General features: G+C 46.2%; 1 long non-coding RNA gene across 2 annotated transcripts; it reads right to left on the bottom strand.

Moving 5' to 3' along the window:
* Positions 1 to 402: 402 nt before the first annotated feature.
* Positions 403 to 16195, bottom strand: LOC119926487. Of its 2 annotated transcripts, none has more exons than XR_005450335.1 (3): positions 16068 to 16195; positions 15755 to 15857; positions 403 to 578 (listed from the first exon to the last, which is right to left on the bottom strand). It is a non-coding gene; the product is annotated as an uncharacterized LOC119926487 (long non-coding RNA). The 2 variants fall into 2 exon arrangements; XR_005450334.1 differs by having other exon boundaries at positions 403 to 665.
* Between the last annotated feature and the right edge of the window lie 10426 nt (positions 16196 to 26621).

The following is a 26621-nucleotide window of genomic DNA, read 5'->3' on the forward strand; positions in this document are numbered from 1 at the left end:
GACTGTTCTAAGCGCTGGACTGTTGTACTCTACCAAGCACTTAGTACAGTGCTTTGCACACAGAAACTGGCTCCATAAATACAGTTGAACGAACAGATGAACAGTTTTCATCATCCTTGTCATCTGTACCACCCTGGTCTGGCAAAGGAAGACCACCGATGGGTTGTTTGGGGCGGGGGGGGGGGTCTTTGTCCTTGGGCCCATTTGCACAGTAAAGCTCTTTATATGGGCAGGGAACATCTCCACCCATTATTCATTCCTATTAATGTCCGTCTCACCCCTCAAGGCCATAAACTCGTCCCGGGCAGGGGACGTGTCTGCTGAGTCTGTTGGATTGGACTGTCCGGGAGCTCAGTCCAGGGCTCCGCACGAACTTAGTGCTCGATAAATACCTGTGATCCAATGATAAAGAGTGGAGGCCCGGCCGACGGGGCGGATGCTGAGAGCGGTGGCCACCCGGGGTCTCTCCAGAGGAAGGCCCGGCCCTCCGTCTGTGGGTGCCAGGTGGCAGACTGCCACCTTTCCGTGGCTCGAGCCTCTGCGGGGTTGGCTTTTGCGGGTGTCTGGTCACCTTGGGGCTGAAAGATTTAGGAATCTGAGCTGGACACATCCACGGCGAAGGACTCGATCAATCCAATTTTCAATCGGTCAATCGAAGGTATCGACTGAGTGCAGATAAATACCAGATTCAATAAATATCACCGTGCTGAGCACTTGGGAGAGTGCAATATGACAGAGTTACTACTACCGATAACAATAATGATGGTCATAATAACGGCATTTATTAAATGCTTATTATGTGTCAAGTAAGGTCCTAAGTGCTGTGGCAGGTACGAGTTAATCGGTTCAGACACAATCCTTGTCCCACATGGGGTCACGGTCTAAATCGGAGAGAGAATAGGTATTTAATCCCCATTTCACAGTTGAGGAAACAAGCACAGAGAACTGAAGCGTCCTGGCCAAAGTGCCACAGCAAGCAACTGGCAGAGCTGGGATTAGAACCCAGATCCTCTGACTCCCAGGCCCGTGCTCTTCCCACTAGGGCACAATGCTTGAAGTTGTTGGCGAAGAAGCACTAGGTTCAACTGGTCCTGCAGTTGTCCTCTTTTCTTTGTTTCTGACCTCCCTCTCCCAGCTGTTACAGCCCTAGGCCTGCTTGACCACTCAAATCACTTAATTTAACTTGATTTACTCAAGACAATTCTGGCTCTTGGAGTGACTCCAATCACTTCCCTGGATTTACTCAGGACAATTTGGTTACAGAGGTGAAACTACTTTCTTGTGCTAATCAAGACCCATGGCCCAGCTTAGCAGTAGTCTCAGATCTTCTAGAACAAAGCAGATCTGGGGTTGGATAGAAAACACCTGTAGGGTTTACTGCTTCCTATACTAAAGTATTTCTCTTTGTATTCTTCTGATACAAATACTGTATTCTTTATTGTATTGTCTTCCGTTGTATTCTTTATTGTATTCTGATATTGTATTCCTCTGATAATATGAGGGACTCTGTCTTTTCCTTTCCTAATAATAACAATGACTACAATAATAACTGCGGTATCTGTTAGTGTTTACGATGTGCCAAGCACTATACTGGGACAACCACAAGATCACCAGGTCAGACCCAATCTGCCCCAGAAGGAGGTCCCAGTCCAAAGAAGATGGAGAACGGGTATTGAATCCCTGAAAACAGGGGAAAGAGAAGCTAAGGGAAGTGAAATGACTTCCCCCAGGTCACAGAGCACTGGAATCCCCATTTTGCAGATGAGGGAGTAGAGGCAGAGAGAAGTTAGGTGACTTGCCCAAGGACACAAAGCAGGCAACTAAGTGCTAACTGCCTGCAGAGCACTGTACTAAGCACGTGGAAAAAGTATGATACAAGAGTTGGTAAGCACACTCCCTGCCCAAAATGAGCTTACAGCTTAAAGGGGGAGACGGACATGAAGAGAAATCATTTATGTCCATTCATTGATCATTCAATTCATTCCATCATATTTCTTGAGCTCTTACTGTATGCAGAGCACTGTACTAAGCACTTTGGAGAGGACAATACAACAATTTTCTAGACTGAAAGCAGGGAATGTCACTGTTTATACTTGAATTGTACTTCCCCGAGCACTTAGTACAGTGCTCTGCATGCTGTAAGTGCTCAATAAATACGACTGAACTATTCCATATTAGACATGTTCTCTGCCCACAAGGAGCTTACAGTCTAGAGCTGGGGAGACAGACAGCAATACAAATAAATGACAGATTTAGACCTAAGTGCTGTGGGGCTGGGAGGGGGAATGTTGAGGTGGGGGGGCTGAGGAAGAAGGTTAGCTACCCCACTAATGGTGGCTAGAGCAAGACAGAAGTTGCTGATCAAACTGTAGCCAAGAAATGTTCCCCCATTACTTAGGGATTAAAAAGGAGAATGATGTTTGACTTTTACTAGGTCTATCCCTGTAATGAAAGAGAACCAAGAAAGGTTGGCACATTTCAGAGGAGATCAGATCTTTTGAGGGGGAGTGTCTCGTGTATGGTACTGTTCCAGGCATCTCATATGGGGCTCGGCACAAAGAGACCTTCCCTGACTAAGCCTCCCTTTCCTCTTCTCCCACTCCCCTCTCCATCGCCCTGACTCGCTCCCTTCATTCATCTCCCCTCCCAGCCCCACAGCATTTATGTCCCTATCTTTTCATTCATTCAATCGTATTTACTGAGCGCTTACTTTGTGCAGAACACTGACTAAGCGCTTGGGAAGTACAAGTTGGCAACATATAGAGACGGTCCCTACCCAACAATGGGCTCACAGTCTAGAAGACTCCCTATCTGTCATTTATTTATTTATATTAATGTCTTTCTCCCCCTCCAGACTGTAAGCTCATTGTGGACAAGGACTATGTCTGTTGATTTTTATATTTGTACTCTCCCAAGCGCTCAGTACAGTGATCTACACTCAGTAAGCACTGAAGAAATAGGATTTAATGAATGAATGAAGGAAAACAGACTATCATTAAATACTATTGAATGAAAGCACGAAGAGTAAAAAAAAAGTCAATGCCTTTTAGACAAGCACTGTGGCCCAGTGGGTAGAGCGTGGGCCTGGGAGTCAGAAGGACCTGGGTTCTAATCCCAGCTCTGCCACTTTCCTGCTAGATGACACTAGACAAACTGCTTCCCTTCTCTGCACCTCAGTTAAAATGGGGATGAAAACGCTGAGCCCCATGAGGGACATGGACTGTGTCCAATCTGATTAGCTTGTATCTCCCCGAGACTGGCATAGTACCTGGCACATGGTAAGGACGTAACAAATACCAGGAAACAACAACAACAAAAATGCACTTGGATTGGCTCCCTTTGATTCATCCTTCCCTCAGCCCCACAGCACTTATGTAGAGATCTGGAATTTATTGATTTATAGTCATACCTGTCCCCCCCACCCTTTGACTGTAAGATCACTGTGGGCAAGGTATGTGTCTATGTGTTACAGTGTACTCTCCCAAGAGCTAAGTACAGTGCTGTGCACACAGTAAGCGCTCATTCTATGGGGGGAGAAAGACGTTCATATAATCAACGGCAGATATGGAGAAGCAGCGTGGCTCAGTGGAAAGAGCCCAGGCTTGGGAGTCAGAGGTCAAAACTTGAGCCCCATTTGACTTGGCTGGTGACTTCTTCCCAAAAGCTGTGGATAAGCAGCCTAGCCTTGTGGCTGGAGCCAAGGCCTGGAAGTCAGAGGACCTGGATTCGAACCTCAGCTCTGGCACTTGTCTGTGGTGTGACCTCGGGCAAGTCACTTCACTTCTCTGGGCCTCAGTTACCTCTTCCGTAAAATGGGGATGAAGACTGTGAGCCCTATGTAGGACAGGGACTGTGCACAACCTGATTAGCTTGTACCTACCCCAGTGCTTAGAACAGTGCTCGACACCGAGTAAGAACATAACGAATGTCATTTAAAAGGGGGGAAAAAAAGCCTCAAAATCCTACACTGCAGGCAAATCCTGTAGAGATCCTTCCTACAGGCAAACCTCATTTCTCTCCCCTGCCTAGCATTTGTCACGTTTATGAAGCCAAAAATATTGAAGTTCTAATAAGTGGAAATAGGAAAATCAAAAAGCTGTTTTTTGTAGACTCCAGACTCTAAGCTCCTTATGGGCAGGGAATGTCAAGGCTAATTCTATTGCATTGTACTCCCCAAAGTGCTTAGTACAGTGCTCTGCACATAGTAAGCTTTTGATAAATACCTTTGATGCATATTCCCCAGTATGTGGAGGAAGGGGTGTAGCCAAGTGGAAAGAGCCACTGATCAATCAGTCATATTTATTGAGGGCTTACTGCGTGCTGATCACCAGCCAGGGAGTCAGAGGACTTGGGTTCTAAGCTCAGCTCTGCCACTTGTCTGCTGTGTGACCTTGGGCAAATCACTTCATTTCTCTGAGCCTCAGTACCCTCATCTGTAAAATGGAGATTTAAGACTGTGAGACCAATGTGGGACACGGAAGTTTCCAATATCCACCAAACAAATCACACTTTCCCCACCCTTCAAAGCCCTACTGAAGGCTCACCTCCTCCAGCAGGCCTTCCCAGACTAAGCCCCCACCTTTCATCAGCTCCTCCCACCACCCCACATTCCCCCGACTCACTGCCTTTGCCCTATCTCCCCCCAACCCGGTCCCACAGAACTTAAGTATATATGTCCATATCTATAATTCTATTTATTTCTATTAATGCCTGTTTTAATTGTTCTGATGTAGATACATATCTCTGATTCTATTTATTTATACTGATGCTACTGATGCCTGCTTCCTGGTTTTTGATGTCTGTCACCCCCCTTCTGGACTGTAAGCCCATTGTGGGCAGGGATTGTCTCTGTTGCTGAATTGTACTTTCCGAGCGCTTAGGACAGCACACATTAAGTACTTAATAAATGACTGACTGAATGAGTGAATGACAGGGACTGTGCCCAACCTGATTAGCTTGTACATACTGTGGAGTATGTACTTAGTGCTTAGTGCTTAGAACAGTGCTTTACACAGAATAAGCACTGAACAAATGTCAGAAAAAAAAGGAGAGAGCCAGGCTGAAGAGTCTAATCAGTCAGTCATATTTATTGAGTGCTTACTGTGTGCTTGTTGCTGAATTGTACTTTCCAACTGCTTAGTACAGTGCTCTGCACAGTACGTGCTCAAGCGCTTAGTACAGTACTCTGCACACAGTAAGTGCTCAATAAATATGACTGAATGAATGAAGAAATACAACAATGAATGAATGCAGAGCACTGGGACAAGTACTTGGAAGAGCACAATAGAACAATAAATGGACACATTCCCTGCCCACAGAGAGCTTATGGTCTGTAGGGGGAAACTGACAATAACAGAAATAAATAAATAAATGACAGCTAAGTGCTGTGCAGCTGGGAGGAGGGGAAGAATAGAGGGAGTGAGTCAGGGGGATGTAGAAGGGAGTGGGAGATGAGGGAAGGAGGCTCAGTCGGGAAAGGCCTTCCGGGGGCTTAGTACAGTGCTCTGCACACAGTAAGCACTCAATAAATATGATTCATTCAGTCATTCATTCAATCGTATTTATTGAGAGCTTACTGTATGCAGAGCGCTGTAATAAGTGCTTGGAAAGTACAATTCGGCAACATATAGAGACAGTCCCTACCCAACAACAGGCTCACAGTCTACAAGGGGGAGACAGACAACAAAACAGAACAAGTAGACAGGTGTCAATACCATCAAAATAAATAGAATTATAGATATATTAATATATTAATAGACACATTAATAAAGTAATAAATATGTACAAATATACATAAGTGCTGTGGGGAGGCAAAAGGGGTAGGGCAGAGGGAGGGAGGGGGCGATGGGGAGGGGAGGAGGAACAGAGGATAAGGGGGGCTTAGTCTGGGAAGGCCTCCTGGGGGAGGTGAGCTCTCAGTAGGGCTTTAAAGGGAAGCAGAGAGATAGTTTGGCAGATGTGTGGAGGGAGGGCATTCCAGGCCAGAGGCAGGACGTGATCCAGGGGTCGACAGCGGGACAGGCGAGAACGAGGCAAAGTGAGGAGGTTAGCGGCAGAGGAGTGGAGTGTGTGGGCTGGGCTGTAGAAGAAGAGAATGGAGGTGAGGTAGGAGAAGACAAGGTGATGGAGAGCTTTAAAGCTAGTAGTGAGGAGTTTTTGCTTCATGCGAAGGTTGATGGGCAACCACTGGAGATTTTTGACGAGGGGAGTGACGTGCCCAGAGCATTTCTGTAGAAAGATAATCCGGCAGCAGACTGAAGTATAGACTGAAGCAGGGAGAGACAAGAGGATGGAAGATCAGAAAGGAGGCTGATGGAGTAATCCAGTCTGGATAGGGTGAGAGACTGAACCAGCAAGGTAGCGGTTTGGATGGAGAGGAAAGGGTGGATCTTGACGATGTTGTGGAGGTGAGAATGGGAGGTTTTGGTGACGGATTGGATGTGTGGGGTGAATGAGAGAGCAGAGTGGAGGATGACACCAAGGTTGCAGGCTTGTCAGATGGAAAGGATGGCTCATTCATTCAATCGTATTTATTGGGCGCTTACTGTGTGCAGAGCACTGTACTAAGCGCTCGGGAAGTGCAAGTTGGCAACATATAGAGACGGTCCCTACCCAACAACGGGCTTACAGTCTAGAAGGGGGAGACAGACAACAAAACAAAACATATTAACAAAATAAAATTAATAGAATAGTAACTATGTACACGTAAAATAGAGTAATAAATCTGTACAAACATACAGGTGCTGTGGGGAGGGGAAGGAGATAGGGCGGGGGGGATGGGGAGTGGGAAAGGAAGGAGGGGGCTCAGTCTGGGAAGGCCTCCTGGAGGAGGTGAACTCTCAGTAGGGCTTTGAAGGGAGGAAGAGAGCTAGCTTGGCACTGTGGTTGTGCCATTCACAGTGATGGGAGAGTCAGGGAGAGACAGGGTTTGGGAGGGAAGATTAGGAGCTTTGTCTTGTACATGTTGAGTTGTAGGTGGTGGGCAGACATCCAGGTGGAGATGTCCTGAAGGCAGGAGGAGATATGAGCCTGAGGGGAGGGAGAGAGAACAGGCGAGGAGATGTAGATTTGGGTGTCATCAGACTAGAGATGATAGTTGAAGCCATGGGAGCGAATGAGTTCACCAAGGGAGTGAGTATAGATGGAGAACAAAAGGGAACCAAGAACTGACCCTTGAAGAGCCCCTACAGTAGGGGGATGGGAGGGGCAGGAGAAGCCCGCAAAGGAGATTGAGAATGAATGGCCGGAGAGATAAGAGAAGAACCAGGAGAGGAGGGAGTCTGTGAAGCCAAGGTTGGATAGCATGCTAAGGAGAAGGGGATGGACCACAGTGTCAAAGGCATTTGAGAGGTCAAGGAGGATTAGGATAGAGTAGGAGCCACTGGATTTGGCAAGAAGGAGGTCACTGGTGACCTTTGACAGGGCAGTTCTGGTGGAGTGTAGGGGATGGAAGCCAGATTGGAGGGGTTCTAGGAGAGAGTTGGAGTTGAGGAATTCAAGGCAGCGAGTGTAGACAACTCTTTCTAGGAGTTTGGAAAGGAAGGGTAGGAGGGAAATAGGGCGATAACTAGAAGGGGCAGTGGGGTCAAGAGAGGGTTTTTTTAGGATGGGGGAGACATGGGCATGTTTGAAGGCAGAGGGGAAGGAACCAGTGGAGAGTGAGTGGTTGAAGATGGACATTAAGGAGGGAAGGGGCGAGTGTTTTCTTAAGATGAGAGGGAATGAGGTCTGAAGCACAGGTGGATGGGATGGCACTTGAGAGGAGGGAGGAGAGCTCATCTGAAGATACTGCTGGGAAGGATGGGAAAGTAGAGGAGAGGGTTGAGAGTGGGATGGATGGAGAGGAGGGAGGGGTGACTTTGGGGAGCTCAGACATGAGGGTGTTCATTTTACTAACGATTGACTGACTGTCCTACCTGATTAACCCGTATCCACTCCAGTGCTTAGAACAGTGCTTAACAAATAATAAGCCCTGAAGAAATGCCATTTCAAAGAAATAGAAAAAAGAGAGAGAAAGCCAGGCTGAAGAGGAACTGAGCTCCATTCCCAGTCTGGCCAACAACCGTGGGGCTAGAGGGAGGAAGGGGAATACTCTATCAGGAGAAGCAGTGAGGCCTAGCGGCTACAGCCCAGACCTTGAAGTCAAAAGGACCCGAATTCTAATTCCAGCTTTGTTGCTGGTCTGCTGGGTGACCTTGGATAAGTCTCTTCACTTCTCTGGCCTCAATCACCTCATCTGTAAAATGGAGATCAATCCTAAATTAATGCCTATTCAGAACTGAATCTCCAGGATGATTTTACTGGGGTAATTCTGGGTTGATTTTGGGTGGGCTGATCTAGGTGGATAATAAAACCTCTGAATGATAGGTAAAGCCTTACATGTCGACCCATAAAATCACCAGCTACATATCCAACAGTTGGCCTTGTGGAAGGAATGCAGGCCTGGGAGTCGGGGGTTCTGGGTTTGAATCCCGGCTCCACTCATCTGCTGGGTGACCTTGGGCAAGTCACTCGACTCCTCTGTGCCTCAGTACCCTCATCTGTAAAATGGGGATTAAGACTGAGACACCCATGTGGGACAGGGAAGTGTCCAATTTTATGAGCTTAAACAGGCCCTTAGAACAGTGTTTGACACATAGTAAGTGCTTAACAAATACCATCACCATCACCTCACTTAGCAGAGCCTTTGTTCCCTCATCTGTAAAACGGGATTCAATACCAGTTTTCTCTCCTACTTGGGCTGTGGAACAAGCACTGTTTCCATCTGATAATCAGGTCGGACACAGTCCCTGTCCGTGTGGGGCTCATAATGATAATGATGATGATGATAAAACTAAGAATAATACAAATAATAATAACAGTTCAGCAAAGTCTGTGTCCCACATGGGGCGTAGTCTAAGTAGGAGGTGGGCAGGGAACGTGTTTGCCCACTGTTGTATTGGACTCTCCAGAGCACTTAGTACAGTGCTCTGCACACAGGAAGGACTTAACAAATATGACTGACTGAATGAAGGAATAGTATTTGTTAAGCACTTACTATGTTCCAGGCAGGTATGGTTCTAAGCACTGAGGTATATGCAATGTAATCAAGTTTGACACAGTCCATGTCCCCCATGGGGCCCACTGTCTTAATCCCCATTTTACAGATGATGTCACTGAGGCTCAGAGAAGTGAAGAGCCTTGCCTAATGTCTGCCACAGTCAGTCAATCATATTTACTGAGCACTGACTAGTTGCAGAATATTATACTAATCCCCTGGGAGAGTAAGTAGAACAATATAATGGACACATTCTCTGCCCTCAATGAGCTTACAGATTAGAGGGGAGGACAGGCATTAATATAAATAAATGAACTACAGACAAGTGGCAGAGCCCACATCAGAAGCCAGGTCCTTCTGACACCCAGGCCCGTGCTCTGTCTGCTAGGGAACAAGCCAAGCAGCAGAAAAACCTCAAAATCCCAGTTCCTACCACAACCCTTCTCATTTCTCTCCCCTGCCTCGTATTCATCACATTTATGAAGTCAAAAATATTGAAGTTCTAATAAGGAGAAATAGGAAAATCAAAAAGCTGGATTTTCAGACTCCAGACTGTAAGCTCCTTTTGGGCAGGGAACGTGTCTGCTAATTCTTTTGCACTGTACTCCCCCAAGTGCTTAGTATAGTGCTTTGCACCTAGTAAGTGGTCAATAAATACTTTTGATTGATTTTTAACCAGTAGGTGGAGGAAGGGGTGTGGCCTAGTGGAAAGAGCAACCAATAAATCAGTCATATTTATTGAGGTCTTACTGTGTGCAGAGCACAAGCCAGGGAGTTGGAGGACGTGGGTTCTAAGCTCAGCTCTGCCATTTGTCTGCTGTGTGACCTTTGGCAAGTCACTTTACTTCTCTACACCTCAGTTGCCTTTTCAGCAAAATAGGGATTCAAGACCAGTTTTGAACTGTGAGCCCCAATGTGAAACCCAATTATTTCCTCTCCATTCCACTTTAGCACAAGCCACAAATACCACAACTATCATTAACCCAACCTCTTACTCTATTATAGAAATTAACCTAGGCCCAGAGAGGAGTTCTCTTGGTCCTAGGAAATATTGGCTTATTGGATAGAGCACAGTCCTGGGTGTCAGAAGGACCTAGGTTCTAATCCTGGCTCTGTCACGTGACAGCTCTGTGACCTTGGGCAACTCACTTACCTTCTCTGAGCCTTAGTTACCTCATCTGGAAAATGGGGATTAAAACTGGGAGCCCCATGTGGGACAGGGAATATGTCCAATCTGATTAACTTGTATCTACCCCAGAGTTTAGAATAGTGTTTGGTACATAGTAAGGGCTTAACAAGTACCATTATTATTATTATAATATTACTACCCTCCTCCATGGTAAACATGAGGAACCCATTCCCACAGGAAGACAGGCCTAAGAATAAGAAGCCACATGGTCTAGTGGTAAGAACTCGAGCCCAGGAGTCAGAGGACCCGGGTTCTGATCCTGGCTCTACCACATGTCTGCTGTGGGATCTTGGGCAAGTCACTTACATTCTCTGAGCCTCAGTCACCTCATCTGTAAAATGGGGATCAAACAGAAACTTCTTACTGTAGGCTTTAATGCTCTCCATCAACTCACCCTCTCCTGTGACATGCAAATTCATGAAGCATTCCATATTTTTATGCTCTGGGCATGTTACTCCCCTCCTCAAAACTCTCCAGTGGCTACCAATCAACCTATGCATCAAGCAAAAACTCCTCACTCTCGGCCTCAAGGCTCTCCATCACCTCGCCCCCTCCTACCTCACCTCCCTTCTTTCCTTCTACAGCCAAGCCTGCACCCTCCGCTCCTCTGCCACTAACCTCCTCACTGTGCCTCGTTCTCGCCTGTCCCACCATCGACCCCTGGCCCATGTCCTCCCCCTGGCCTGGAATGCCCTCCCTCCGCATATCTGCCAAGCTAGCTCTCTTCCTCCCTTCAAAGCCCTACTGAGAGCTCACTTCCTCCAGGAGGCCTTCCCAGACTGAGCCCCTTCCTTCTTCTCCCCCTCCCCATCCCCCCCGCCCTACCTCCTATCCCTCCCCACAGCACCTGTATATATGTTTGTACAGATTTATTACTCTATTTTACTTGTACATATTTACTATTCTATTTATTTTATTTTGTTATTATGTTTTGTTTTGTTGTCTGTCTCCCCCTTCTAGACTGTGAGACCGCTGTTGGGTAGGGACCGTCTCTATATGTTACCAACTTGTACTTCCCAAACGCTTCATACAGTGCTCTGCACAGAGTAAATGCTCAATAAATACGATTAAATGAATGAATGAATGAATACCTCACCTCACTGATTTCCTACTGCAACCCAATTTGCAAGCTTCACTCCTCTAGCGCTACCTCACGCACCGCCTCAATCTCGTCTATCTCACCGCCAGTCCCCTTCCCACATTCTCCCTCTGGCCTGGAATTCTTTCCCCTCAATCTAGCCCAGACCGCTATTCTCCCCAACTTCCAAGGTCACGTCTCCTCCAAGAGGCCTTCCCCAATTAAGCCCTCTTTTCCCCAGCTCACTCTTCTCCTTTCTGTGTCACCTCTGCACTTGGACCTGTGACCTTTGCTCAGCCTACAAAGAATGTGCTCCTCCCAGATCCTAACTGTAGGTGAAGTAGGACCAATGCTTGGTGTAGGGGGAGGGGAAATAGGGCCAGCATTTGGTTGCGGAAAGGAGGATAAGGACAGAATCGAGGGAAGGGAATAGGGCCGGTGTCTGGTATGGTCCAGGATTATGAGCCCATTATTGTTAATTATTATTATTATTATTATTATTATTATATTTGCTAAGTGCTTACTATGTGCAAGGCACTATACTAAGAACTGGGTTGGATACAAGCAAATAGGGTTGGTCACAGTCTCTGTCCTGCATAGGGCTCACAGTCTCTACTCCCCTTTTCCTGGTGAGGGAACTGAGGCACAGAGAAGTGAACTAATTCGCCCAAGTCCACATAGCAGACGAATGGCAGAGCTGGGATTAGAACCCATAACCTTCTGACTCCCAGGCTCCTGCTCTATGCACTACATCCAGCCAAACTCCCATCCCTTCAGGATAGGATAAGTGCTTGGATCTGTGGGGTAGCAATTTGGATGGAGAGGAAAGGGTGGATTTTAGAAATGTGAAGATAAAACCTCGAGGATGTGGTGATAGGTTGAATATGCAGGTTGAGTGAAGTAGTGAGTCGAGGGTAATGCCAAGGTTACCGAATGGGGGATGAGCTGAGCATAATGTCAAGGTTACAGGCTTGAGGGGCAGAGAGGATGGTGGCATTGTCTACAGATGGGAAAGAATTTGGAAGAGGAGTGTTTGGGTGGAAATAAGGAAAATTTGGGTGGGAATACAAGGAGTTCTATTTTGGACGTGATAAGTTTGAGGTGTCGCGGGACATCCGAGTAGAGATGTCATTCATTTGATCATTCAGTTGTATTTATTGAGGCCTTACTGTGTGCAGAGCACTGTACAAAGCACTTGGGAGAGGGTAATACAAGAACAGACAGACACATTCTCTGCTCACGGTATAGAGGACGAGCTCACAGGAAGGCAGGAGGAAATGTGAGGCAACATGGTCTAGTGGAAAGAGCACAGGCCTGCGAGTCAGAAGGACATGAGTTGTAATCCCAGCTCTGCCACTCGTCTGCTGTGTGACCTTGGGCAAGTCACTTCACTTACCTGTGACTCAGTGACCTCATCTCTAAAATGGGGATTAAGACTATGAGCCCCAGTGGGACAGGGACAGGGAATTAGCCTGTTTCTATTCCAGGGGTTAGTATGGTGCCTGGCACATAGTAAGCACTTAAAGAAATACCATTGAGAAAAAAAGAGAGGTCCAAGCTGGAGAGGTAGATTTAGGAATCATCCATATAGAGATGGAAGTTAAAGCAAGGCTTAGTGGATAGAGCAAGGGCCTGGGAGTCTGAAGGACCTGGGTTGTAATCCTAGCTCTGCCACATGTCTGCAGCTAGGGCAATAATAACAATAATGGTATTTATTGAACACTTACTGTGGGCCAGGCAGTGTACTAAGAGCTGGGGTGGATACAAGCAAATCCAGCTGTACACAGTTCACATCCCACATAGGGCGCTCATTCTTCATCCCCATTTTACAGATGAGGTAACTGAGGCATAGAGAAGTGAAGTGGCTTGCCTAAGGCCACACAGGCCACAGGTGGTGAAGCCAGGATTAGAACCCATGAACTTCTGACTCCCAGGCCTGTGCTCAAGCCACTAATCCATGGCACTGAACTTCTGTGCCTCAGTTACCTCATCTGTGAAATGGGGATTAAGAATGTGAGCCTCCCATGAGACAGGGACTCTGCCCAACCTGATTAACTTGAATCAACCCCAGCACTTTCAAGAGTGCTTGGCACATATTAGGTGCTTAACAAGTGCCATCACTGTTATTAAGGCTCCCTTCAGTTTTCGCCTGTGCATTCTTTCCCAGCGCTTGGCATAGTGCTCTCTCTGCACATGGGAGACAGAGACTCTTAATAGTCCTCCTCCACTTCATCTTCCCCCAACCCTACTCCTCCTCTTCCTCTTTCTTCTCCCCCTTCTCCTCCTCCCCATCCCCCTGCTCCTTTTCCTCTTCCTCTCCTCTTTCATTCCCCAGTTAGAAGATGCCTCCTGGAAGGACTAATGGAGTGTAGATGGCACCGTACAAGGAACCAACACTATTTATCATCAATTCCTGCACGGGTTTCTCAGGTTCAAAGTTTCAGGGCCCAGGGTCACCCGCCATCTTCATCAGGAGACTTTGTATTCAAAATTTTTGCCTTGTTAATTCATCTTTCCCACCCACTAAGCTAAGTTTTTGGAGAGTAAGTGGGAGAAACCATCTTATACTTCTCTTGTAATAACAATTGTAATTATTAATAACTGTGGTATTTGTTAAGTGCTTGCTCTATGCCAAGGACCGAGAAGCAGCATGGCCTCGGGGATAGAGCACAGGCCTGGGAGGCAGAAGGACCTGGGTTCTAATTCCGGCTTTGCCACCTGTCTCCTGGGTGACCCTGGGCGAGTCACTTCACTGCTCTTTACTTAACATCATTTGGAATATGGAGGTGAAGACTGTGAGCCCCATAGGGGATGGGGATTGTGTCCAACCTGATTAGCTTGTATCCACCCCAGTGCTTGGAAGAGTGCTTGGTAAATAGGAAGCGCTTAACAAATACCATTTCTCCCATCCACTAAGATAACTTTTTTGAGGGTAAATGGGGGCAACTGTCCTATACTTCTCTTGTAAGAATTATAATGATAATCATACTTGGAATAATTAATAATTGTGGTATTTGTTAAGCATGTACTGTGCACCAAGTACTGAGAAGCAGCGTGACCTAGTGGAAAGAGCACAGGCCCAGGAGTCCCAAGGACCTGGATTCTGTTACCGGTTACACCACTTGTCTGCTGTGTGACCTAGGGTAAGCCACTTCACTTCTCTGGGCCTCAGTTCCCTAGTCTAGAAAATGGGGATTAAAACTCTGAGCCCCACGTGGGACAGGGACTGTGTCCAACCCAATTAGCTTGTATGTAGCCCATCACTTAGAATAGTGCCTGGGCCATAGGTAAGTGCTTTACAAATATCATTAAAAAAAATGTTACAAAAGGCATTTGTTTCCTGGGACTTTATCTGCTCATAGTAGTGTTAACAGGAAACAGAAAGTCCTCTCCCGGACTTTCCCCTCACTATATATGGCACCGCCATCTTCCCATCTCATAGGCCTGTAACCTTGGTGTTATCCTTGACTCCGCTCTCTCATTCAACCCGTCACCAAATCCTGTTGGTCCCACCTTCACAACATCACTAACACCTGCCCTTTCCTCTCCGTCCAAACTGCTACCACATTAATACAATCACTCACCCTCTCCCGCTAAGATAACTTCATCAGACTCCTTGCTGACCTCCCAACCTCCTGCCTCTCCCCACTCCAGTCCACACTTCACTCCGCTGCCTGGATCGTCTTTCTACAGAAACATTCAGGACATGTCAATCCCTTCCTCAAAAATCTCTAATAGTTGCCTACCTGTCTTTGTATCAAACAGAAACTCCTAACCACTGGTATTAAAGCAGTCCATCCCCTTGTCCCTTCCTACCTCACCTTGCTTCTCTCCTACAACCCAGCCTGCACACTTCACTCTTCTGGTGCTAACATTTTCACTATGCCTCCATCTTGCCAATGACCCCTGGCCCATGTCCTACCTCTGGCCTGGAACTCCCTCCCTCCTCAAATCCACCACACAATTACTCTCGCCCCCCCGCCCCCCAAAACCTCACTGAAGGCACATCTCCTCCAAGAGGCCTTCCCAGACTAAGCTCCACTCTTCCTCATCTCCCACTCCCTTCTGCGTTGCCCTGACTTGCTCCCTTTGCTCTTCCCCGCCTCCAAGCCCTACAGCACTAAGATACAGTTATGTAATTTTATTTATTTGTAGTGATGTCTGTTCACTACAGGGCAGGGATTGTCACTCTTTATTGTTTTACTGTACTTTCCCAAGTGCTTAGTACAGCGCTCTGCACAAAGTGCTTAAAATGTACGAGTGAATAGGTGAATAAAAGTGAAGCCCTGAGCCACTAACGAGAGGCCGGGTGGGTTTCGAGCACCCTCTTGGGCCCGTCCATGTCTGTCTCGACTGCTGAGACTGAGGTCCCTGGGTCGGTAGGACAGCGCCAATTCCCCATCCCTCCTGGGGGGACCCCATATCTGAAGGCCCCGGGGCCTAGGCTTACCCTGGCATTTTTTTGGTGGTGTGGGAAACACAGATCAGGATGGGAAGGAAATGAAGGTCTCTCTTCTTGTCTCATGTTAGTCAAAAGTTATTTAATTTCTTTTCTAGAAGTATAAAAACATACAAAAGAGGGTTCAGTTTAAGGCTGGAAACAAGAAGAGAGAATTACCATGACCAACCAGACTCAAAGGAAACAATATCTTTCTTTCCCTCCCCGTACTTTCCCCCTCCAACCTGACCCTCCTTGATTATTATGATCAAATCAATCCCTGCCTAGATTAACAAGGGCACAGCAAATCCCCCAAAACACACACCCTTGCGGCACATGAAATCACAGATTGTTCACCCCCAGATCAGTGCTGGATCCCAGGAATAAATATCCCTCTGGAGTCCAGAAGAATTGTTCCTTGTCATCACTTCCAAATGGCCTTTCTTTCTAAAACCTGGTTGGTGATTTTCTGTGGAAAGAAAGAAGAGAGATTAATCCTCCTTTGCTGAGTCCAAGCCCATGAGCCCATGCCAACTCTTTGCTCCCTTGAAAAACAATAAAAGGAGGAAAAAAAAAGAGGTGGTATCTGTTGTTAAGGGCTTATTATGTGCCAGGAACTGTACTAGACACCAGCGTAGATAAAAGCTAATCAGACTGGACGCCATCCATGTCCTAAGTGGGGCTCATAGTCTTTATCCCCATTTTACAGATGAAGGAACTGAGGCACAGAGAAGTTAAGAGGCTCTCCCGAGGTCACCCAGCAGACAAGCTGCGGAGCCGGGATGAGAACCCAAATCCTTCTGACTCCCAGGCTTGGGCTCCATCCACTAGGCCCTGCTGCTTCCCTTCCTCACTGCTACACGGGCCGACTCCTCCCCAAGTCCTGTCTCCGCTGTGTCTGCTGCAGCTGCCTGGGCATGGGGAAGGGTTTCTTCCTTCATTAAGGTTGCAGGGGGCTCACCACTGAGCCCAGGGGAGGGGGCTTGCAAAGCATGGTTCTTGAAACAGACATGAGCTCATAGTGCAAAGGGAAGGGGATCAAAACCAAAAAATCTATTCCCGAGACATCAAGAGGAGTCTTTGGTGTTCAAAACACCCCTTGGTATCTCCATCGACTACAAAGCCTTATTGAAGGCTCATCTCCTCCAAAAGGCCTTCCCTGACTAAGCCCTCTTTTCCTCTTCTCCCACTCCCTTCTGCATTGCCCTGACTTGCTTGCTCCCTTTGTTCTTCCCCTCTCCCAGCCTCACAGCACTTATGTGCACATCTGTAACTTTATTTATTTATATCAATGTCTGTCTCCCCCCTCTAAACTGTAAGCTCACTGTGAGCAGGAAATGTAACCATTTATTGTTGTACTGTGCAATCCCAAGTGCTTAGTGCAGCACTCTGCACACAGTAACCGCTCAATAAATATGACTGAATTAATGAATGAATCCTCCTTCTTCAACTGCCTGAGGAAATTCTTATTTTAAATTCATTTCCATTCCCTTTTAAGTCTCTTCTCACAACTGAACGATCATCCCAAGGGTTGACAATTCTGCCTCTTGCCAAATGCATGAAAAACTGTGGACACGATCCCAGCCTTCGAGAAGCTTAAGGTCAAATGTGTGAGGAGCACTGACCTAAGCAATTAGGAGAGTCTGAGAGCATTATTAGCCAAGATCCCTGCCCTTCAAGAGCTTACAGTCTACTCTGGGCATTCATTCATTCATTCAATCATATTTATTGAGCACTTACTGTGTGCAGAGCAATGTGCTAAGCACTTGGAAAGTACAAGTTGGCAACAGAGATGGTCCCTACCCAACAACGGGCTCACAGTCTAGAAGGGGGAGACAGACAACAAAACATGTGGTCAGGTGTCAAGTCACCAGAATAAATAAAAATAAAGCTAGATACACATCATTAACAAAATAAATAGAATAGTAAATATGTACAAGTAAAATAAATAGAGTAATAAATCTGTACAAACATATATATAGGTGCTGTGGGGAGGGGAAGGAGGTAGGGCAGGGGGGATGGGGAGGAGGAGAGGAAAAAGGGGGCTCAGTCTGGGAAGGCCTCCTGGAGGAGGTGAGCTCTCAGTAGGGCTTTGAAGGGAGGAAGAGAGCTAGCTTGGCGGATGTGCGGAGGGAGGGCATTCCAGGCCAGGGGGAGGACGTGGGCCGGGGGTCGACGGCGGGACAGGCGAGAATGAGGTACAGTGAGGAGTTTAGCGGCAGAGGAGTGGAGGGTGTGGGCTGGGCTGTAGAAGGAGAGAAGGGAGGTGAGGTAGGAGGGGACGAGGTGATGGAGAGCTTTGAAGCCGAGAGTAAGGAGTTTTAGCTTCATGTGTAGGTTGACTGGCAGCCACTGGAGAATTTTGAGGAGGGGAGTAACATGCCCAGAGCGTTTCTGCACAAAGATGATCAGGGCAAAAGCATGAAATATACTGTACCATGGACTTGGGAGAGCACATTAGAGTTAGTAAACAACAGCCCTGACTTCAAGAAGCTTATATCAGCTGTGCGCAGAGGGCTATGCTACACGCTTGGGAGACTGCAATAGGATAACATTGGAAGACACAATTCCTGACACCAACGAACCTACAGTCTAGAGAGGGAGATGTGTTGGATGCCCATATGCAGACCACTGAACTAGGCATCTACGACCACTGAACTAGGCATCTACCATGCAGCATGAGAAGCAGCATGGCTTAGTGGAAAGAACACAGACTTGGAAGTCAGAGGACAGGGGTTCTAATCCCAGCTCTGCCACTTTATCAGCTGTGTGATTTTGGGCAAGTCACAACTTCTCTGTGCCTCAGTAACCTCATCTATAAAATGGGGGTTAAATCTGTGAGCCCTATGTGGGGTAACCCGATGACCTTGTATCTACCCCAGCACTTAGAACAGTGCTTGGCACATAGGAAGAGCTTAACAAGTACCATTATTATTATTATTATGTGCATAACACTGTACTAGAGAGCTTTGTATGGAGGGCTCTAATTGGTGTCTACTATATGCAGAGCACTGTACTGGGCACCTACTGATTGCAGAGTGCTATAGTGGATGCCTCCTGGTGTAAAGCTTGCTATACTAAGCTTCTACTGGGGGCACAGCACCGTACTGGCTGCTTACTGGAACCCTCGGACTCTGTGTCCTCAATGAGAAAATCATTTTCATCAGAAGCAGCATGGCCTAGGGAATAGAGCCCAGGCCTGGAGTCAGAATGGCCTGGGTTCTAATGCCGGCTCTGCCACTTGCCTGCTGCATGACCTCGGGAAAGTCACTTCACGTCCTATGTGTGTCTGACCTTGGGCACATTACCTCACTTCTCTGTGCCGCAGTTCCCTGTCCTGTAAAATGGGGATTAAGACCATAAGCCCCTGTGTGGGACATGGACCGTATCCAACCTGATGACCTTGTATCTACCCCAGTGTTTAGTACTGTGCTTGGCACATAGTAAGTGCTAAGACCCAGACTGAGCCCCCTCCTTCCTCTCCCCCTCCTCATCCCCTCACCTTACCTCCATCCCCTCCCCAGCACCTGTATATATGGATATATGTTTGTACGCATTTATTACTCTATTTATTTTATTTGTACATATTTATTCTATTTATTTTATTTTGTTAATATGTTTTGTTTTGTGCTCTGTCTTCCCCTTCTAGACTGTGAGCCCACTGTTGGGTAGGGACAGTCTATATATGTTGCCAACTTGTACTTCCCAAGCGCTTAGTAGAGTGCTCTGCACACAGTAAGCACTCAATAAATATGATTGAATGAATGAATAAAAAATCAGAAAGGTGGCTCCATGGCAGACAGTGTCTCTCAGTGTCTGAGAGCTCTAATTTGTTGGAGGGGGCTGGCACGGAGAACCCATCCACCCAGCTGCCGGATCCAAGGCCCGGCCCACCCTCTGCTCTATTTCCAGAGACCCCCCCCACCCATCCTTCTGCTGTATCATTCATTCATTCAATCATATTTATTGAGTACTTACTGTATGCAGAGCACTGTACTAAGTGCTTGGGAAGTACTAGTTAGCAACAAATAGAGAAGGTCCCTACCCAACAACTGGCTCACAGTCTAGAAGGGGGAGAAAGACAACAAAACAAAACAAGTAGACAGGTGTCAATACCATCAGAGTAGAGAAATAGAATTATAGCTATATACATATCATTAATAAAATAGAGTAATAAATATGTACAAATATACACAAGTGCTGTGGGGAGGGGAAGGGGGTAAGGCAGAGGAAGGGAGTGGGGGCGATCAGGAGGGGAGGAGGAGCAGAGAAAAATAGGGGAGCTCAGTCTGGGAAGGCCTCCTGGAGGAGGTGAGCTCTCAGTAAGGCTTTGAAGGGAGGAAGAGAGTTAGTTTGGTGGGTGTGTGGAGGGAGGGCATTCCAGGCCAGGGGTAGGACATGGGCCAGGGGTGGATGGCAGGACAGGCGAGAACAAAGCACAGTGAGGAAGTTAGCGGCAGAGGAGCGGACTGTGTGGGTGGGCTGTAGAAGGAGAGAAGAGAGTTGAGGTAGGAGGGGGCAAGGTGATGGAAATCCCACCCACCCATCCCTGTATCCACCAAAACCTCGCCCAAACAGCTGCTCTGTCTGTGAAGACCCCACACAGCCTCCGTGACTGGGCCCATTTATTCTTATTTTTTTGTTTTTTATGGTACTTGTTAGGAATTTACAATCTGTCAGGCACTGTACTAAACCCTGGGGTAGATAATAGCTAATCAGGTTGTACACAAGCCAAGTCCCACACTGGGCTCATAGTCTTAATCTCCATTTTATGGATGAGGTACCTGAGATCCAGAGAAATGAAGTGAAGTGACATGCCCAAGGTGACCCAGCAGACAAGTGGTAGAAGTGGGGTTGGAACTTAGGTCCTTCTGTCTCCTAGGCCGGGGCTTTATCCACTAGGCCATGCTGCTTCTCTACAGGACTTATCTCACTGGGCTGTCTGGATGCCAATTTCAGCCGTAGCCAGGGGGAGGATGTGGTCAGTATTTCAGAATCAATCAATTGATCATGTTTACTGAACACTTGGTATGTGCAGAGCACTGTACTAAGCGTTTGGGACAAAGAGGAGTCCCAAGGATAGCCCTGGCCCCTAGCTCGGATGCCACAAAACACACTTCAGTTAATCAGTGGTATTTATTTAGCATTTTCGCTGTACGGAGCACTGTCCTAACACTTGGAAGAGTACAACAGAGTTGGCAGTAATGGTATCTGCCCACAGTAAACTTACAGTCTGTTGTGTGCAGAGCACTGTACTGAGCAGTTGGACGAGTAAAATAGAGTTGGTAGACACCATCCCTGCCCTCAAGGAGCTTAGAGCCTAAGGTGTGCAGAACACTTGCACTGAGTGCTTGGGAGAGGACAACAAAATGAGTTGACATGATAACTGCCCTCTAAGAGTTTATCATCTATAGTGCACAGAGCACTGTACTGAGCACTTGGGAGAACCCAATAGAGTCGATAGACATGATACTTGTCCTCAAGAAGCATCGCACTGAGCGTTTGAGAGAATACGATAGAGGCCGTAGACACGACTGCCATCCTCGAGGAGATTACGGTTGACTGTGCGCAGAGCACTACACTGAGTTCTTAGGAGAGGACAATAGCATGAGTAGACAGGATCCCTGAAATCAAAGCATTTACAGTCTGTTGCACACAGAGCACTGTACTGAGCGTTTGAGAGATTATGATAGAGGTCGTAGACACGATTCCTGCACTCGAGGAGTTTAGGGTCGGCTGTGTCCTCAACACTGTAGCAAACGCTTTGGAGAACCAATAAAGTCGGAAAATTTGATCCCTGCCCCCAAGGAATGTACCATCTACCAAGGGAGACAGATGCTAAAATAAATTACAGGGAAGGGAAGGAACATTGTATAAGGGAATGGACAGAGTCATGTTTCTTGAGTGCTTACTGTGTGCAGAGGAGGGTACTAAGCACTTGAAAGACTACAATATAACAATATAACAGTCATATTCCCTGCCCATACCAAACTTATAGTCAAGAAGGAGAGACAGACATTAATATAAATAAATAAAATTGCAGATATTTACATAAGTGCTGTGGGGCTGGGATGGGGGATAAACAAAGGGAGCAAGTCAGTAGGGAGTGGGAGAAAGGGTAAGGAGGGCTTAGTCAGGGAAAGCCTCTTGGAGATGTGCCTTCAATAAGGCTTTGAAGATGGGGGGAGAGTCACTGTCTGCCAGAAATGGGGAGGAAGGTTATCCCAGGCCAGAGGCGGGGTGCGGGTGAGAGGTCGGCGGTGAGATAGATGTGATCAAGGTACAGTTAGAAGGTTGGCAATTCCTGGCATAACAGAACAGTACATACATTTCATCATTTCCTCTTTGGACAGGACTGCAGAGACCCAAGAGGACATTTCAATCTTCCAAAATGAGACATCATAATTAAGGTTACCCAGATCACGGGTAGGATTCATTCTGATAGAACTGAGAGAAACAGTATGTCTTAGTGGATAGAGCCCAGGCCTGGGACTCAGAAAGAACAATGCTAACTCTGGCTCTGCCAACTGTCGGCCATGTGACCATGGACGAGTCACTTCATGTCTCTGGGCCTCAACCAGCTCATCTGTAAAATGGGCATTAAGATTGTGAGCCCCACGTGGGACCTGTATTGTGTCCAACATGATTAGGTTTTTCTCTACCCTGGTGCTTAGTACAATCAGTCAGTTGTATTTATTAAGCACTTAATGTGTACAGACACTGTAAGTGATTGGGAGAGTATGAAAAAACAGAGTCTGTAGACATGTTCATTCATTCAATCGTATTTATTGAGCGCTTACTGTGTGCAGAGCACTGTACTAAGCGCTTGAACTAAGTTCCTTCTCCACAATGAGTTTAGCAGTGTAGAGGAGCAGAGTGCCTGGGCACATACTATGCGCTTAACAGATACCATAAAAAAAGACTAAGACAAGAGAAAGATCTATCCATGATCAACCCTTGAACAGTGGGAGGCAACCAAAGTTGAACACAATGATTTGAATGCGGACCTCAAGGATAGCAGTGTCGTGCCTGAAATTACTCTCAAGTAATTCACTCGTATGAAGTTTGAGGAATCCAAATCTCAGAGCCTCAATAGGAACTGAATCATCCAAAGCCATAACACTAACTTCTGATAGAAGTCACTTGAATAACAACCAAAATGGCTTAATTTTTTGTTTCAGCAGATACTTTAAATGCTCCTGTACGACATATCTCTGACATCAACAGGGCCCACTTTTCAAGATGCCCCAAATTTCTCATTTCTCCTCATGCTATTTTTGGGACATGCTCCTCTGAAAATTATAGAGGAGAAATCATTTGGAAATGCTCGATATGAAGGAATAACGGTGTTCAAGTATTTAAAGGCCCACTATTTAATGAGATTTCACTCTCCTGCAACTGTTCCCCCTGTACTCGAGAATATACACTCTCTTTGCCTTTTTCGTAATACATTCCAAGCCCCCAACCCCCTCCACATTCTGTGATAAAATAGTGTTTTCATCCAATTTTCTTCCGGAAGATTTATATACAATTACTAATGTTGGAAAGCCCTTGAACACATGAAAGAAAAAAAAAAAACTGCATTAAAGAGAGAAAAAAGCAAAACAATGTTTCTGCAGGTGATGGGCCTATTAGATTTCTGTAACCCAGTTTTCAGGATTTCTTCTATCCAAACAGCCTCTTTTTGGGTAGAAAGGAGAGGGAGGAAACATCACACTGATGTGATCTTGTTCTGGACAAGTGTGAAGCCCCTTTTCTCAAGCTCCTATTCAAAGGAGACTCCGTCCGAGAGAATGGAGAGCCTTTATCGATTCTACTTCAATCAATCAAATGGTACTTGAGGGCTTACAAATGCCATTTTTAAAAAAAGTGGCCATGGGGAGGGGGACAGAGTGTGCTTCATTCATTCATTCATTCAATTGTATTTGTTGAACGCTTATTGTGTGCAGGGCAATGTACTAAGCCCTTGGATAGTACAAATCAGCAACATATAGAGACGGTCCCTACCCAACAATGGGCTCACAGTCTGTGAGAGATTAACTAGGGAGAGAGATGTAATTTCAAAAGGAAGAGAACAGGAGGAGCCAAGAGGATGGAGCTTCGTCCCAAGTTGTCCACAATATGCACTCATTTACAACTCATTACTGAAACCCGATTTTTAATGAATCTTGGCTCTGCCTCAGGCCTGCTGTGTGACCTCAAGTTAATCTTCTAACTGTGAGCCCCTTGCAGGGCAATGACTGTGTCCACCCTAATTGGCCTGTATCTACCCCAGCACATAGACCAGTGTTTGATGCATAGTAAGCACTTAACAAGTACCATAAAAAACCCTACCACTCTGTGCCTCAGTTTCCCCATCAGTAAAATAAGGGCTATCCCTTCTTGCTTTACCCTGAAGCACAGGAAGAGTATGAGGACAGAAAGTGAGATGAGGAAGGTAAGAGCGAAATACTATCAAAATTCTTAGCAGTCTTGTGATCAACATAATTCATTAAAAAATCAGGTTTCAGTAATGAGTTGTAAATGAGTGCATATTGTGGATAACTTGGGACTAAGCTCCATCCTCTTGGTTCCTCCTGTTCTCTTCCTTTTGAAATTACATCTTTCTCCCTAGTTAATCTCTCACAGACTGTGAGCCTATTGTTGGGTAGGGACCGTCTCTATGTGTTGCCGATTTTTGTACTTCCCAAGCGCTTAGTACAGTGCTCTGCACACAATAAGCTCTCAATAAATATGATTGAATGAATGAATTATGTTGCTCACAAGACTGCTTGGAATTTTGGTAGTATTTCGCTCTTACATTCCTCATCTCACTTTTTGTCCTCATACTCTTCCTGTGCTTTAGGGTAAAGCAAGAAGGGATATCCCTTATTTTACTGATGGGTAAACTGAGGCACGGAGTGGTTGGGTTTTTTATGGTACTTGTTAAGTGCTTACTATGCATCAAACACTGGTCTAAGTGCTAGGGTAGTTACAGGCCAATTAGGTTGGACACAGTCTCTGTCCTGCAAGGGGCTCACAGTTAGAAGATTAACTTGAGGTCACACAACAGGCCTGAGGCAGAGCCAAGATCCCGTCTCCCAGGATGTTATTTTAATAGCTCTCCCAAACCCAAACTGATTTAATCTTAGACTGAACTTGTTAAACCCGTCAACAACTGTGGTATTCATGAAGTGCTTCCTATACATCAAGCACCATACTAAGACCAGGGTAGATACAGGCTATCAGCTCCCCTCTAGACTATAAGTTAGTTGTGGGTGGGGAATAATAATAATGGTATTTGTTAACACTTTACTATGTGCCAAGCACTGTTCTAAGCCCTGGGGATAGATACAAGGTAATCTGGTTGTCCCATGTGGGGCTCACAGTTTTAATCCCCATTTTACAGATGAGGGAACTGAGGCACAGAGAAGTTAAGTGACTTGCTCAAAGTCATACTGCTGACCAGTGGTGGAGCAGGGATTAGAACCCATGACCTCTGACTCCCAAGCCCGTACTCTTTCCACTAAGCCACCCTGGCAGTGGAGGGACTAACAACTCTATTATAGTGTACCCTCCCAAGCGCTCCATACAGTGCTCTGCACAAGGTAAGTGTTCAATAAATACCAATGATTGAATCAGGTGGGCAGACAGAACATGGGCCAAGGAGTCAGAATGACTTGGGTTTAATCCCAGTTCTGCTACTTGTAAACTGTGTGACCTTGGGCAAGTCACTTAACTTCTCCGTGCCTCAGGTACCTCAAGCGTAAAATGGGGATGAAGGCTGTAAGCACAGGGACTGTGTCCAACCTGATTAACTTGAATCTACCCCAGTGCATAGAACGGTGCTTGACACATAGCGTTAAACAAGTACCATCATTATTACTATTGTTATTTCTTTTGAGTTCTATCAAGTGTTTAAGCACAGTGTTTAAGTCCACATGGTAAGTCAGTCTAGCCTCTATGGGTTGATTGATCTGCAGCTATTGAGCAGGGCTGGCAGGAGCCCCCAGAGATCAACATTTGAAAACCCCATTCATTTTTGTCCCATATCTGCTGTTTCCCTCCGACTGCATGAGGAGGGAAGCTCTGCTTTGAAACACCAAGGGACCATTTTGATTAGGTTTCACATTTGCTGAAGTGTTGAAATGTCCAAAATGTGCAAATCTGTCATACTTATGCTCTGAAACAAAGCAACTAGGCTCAAAAATCACATTATTATTATTATTACTAGTATTATGGATATGGTTGCTATTGTTATTGATAATTATTATTATAACAACAGCACTGATATATCTTAAGTGCTACTGTCTTCTTCCTCTAGACTGTAAGCTCTTGAGAGCAGGGAATTTGTTTACCAACTCTGTTGTATTGTACTCTCCCAAGTGTTAGTTCAGTGCTCTGACACAATAAATGCTCAATAAATACCACTGATTGAGTGCCCTCATTTCATCTTCTCCCACTCCCTTCTGCCTCACCTTTGCACTTGGATTTCTACACTTTATTCACCCTGACCCCAGCCCCACAGAACTTGTGTATATCCATAATTTATTTGTTTGTACTAATATCTGTTTCTCCCTCTAGACCGTAAGCTCATTGTGGGCAGGGAACATATCTACATACTCTGTTGTACGGTACTTTCCCAAGCATCTAGCACAGGGTTCTGTACCCAGTGTGCAAAAATATCATTGATTGATTGACTGACTGAATGAACAAACAGGGAAAATTCACAATAAGTCCTATCATTGTAAAATCCAATAAAGACAGATGGTCGGATGAAACCAGCCCTTGTTCACTGAAATGAGAGGTGAACCAAAATGCATGAGCTTGAGCTGCTAAAGATGTTATTCAGTTTTGACAGTTCAATACCACAGTCTAGTGGTTACAAACTGTTGGGAGT

This window comes from Tachyglossus aculeatus, chromosome 4 (assembly GCF_015852505.1).
Source record: "Tachyglossus aculeatus isolate mTacAcu1 chromosome 4, mTacAcu1.pri, whole genome shotgun sequence".
Classification (NCBI taxonomy): domain Eukaryota; kingdom Metazoa; phylum Chordata; class Mammalia; order Monotremata; family Tachyglossidae; genus Tachyglossus; species Tachyglossus aculeatus.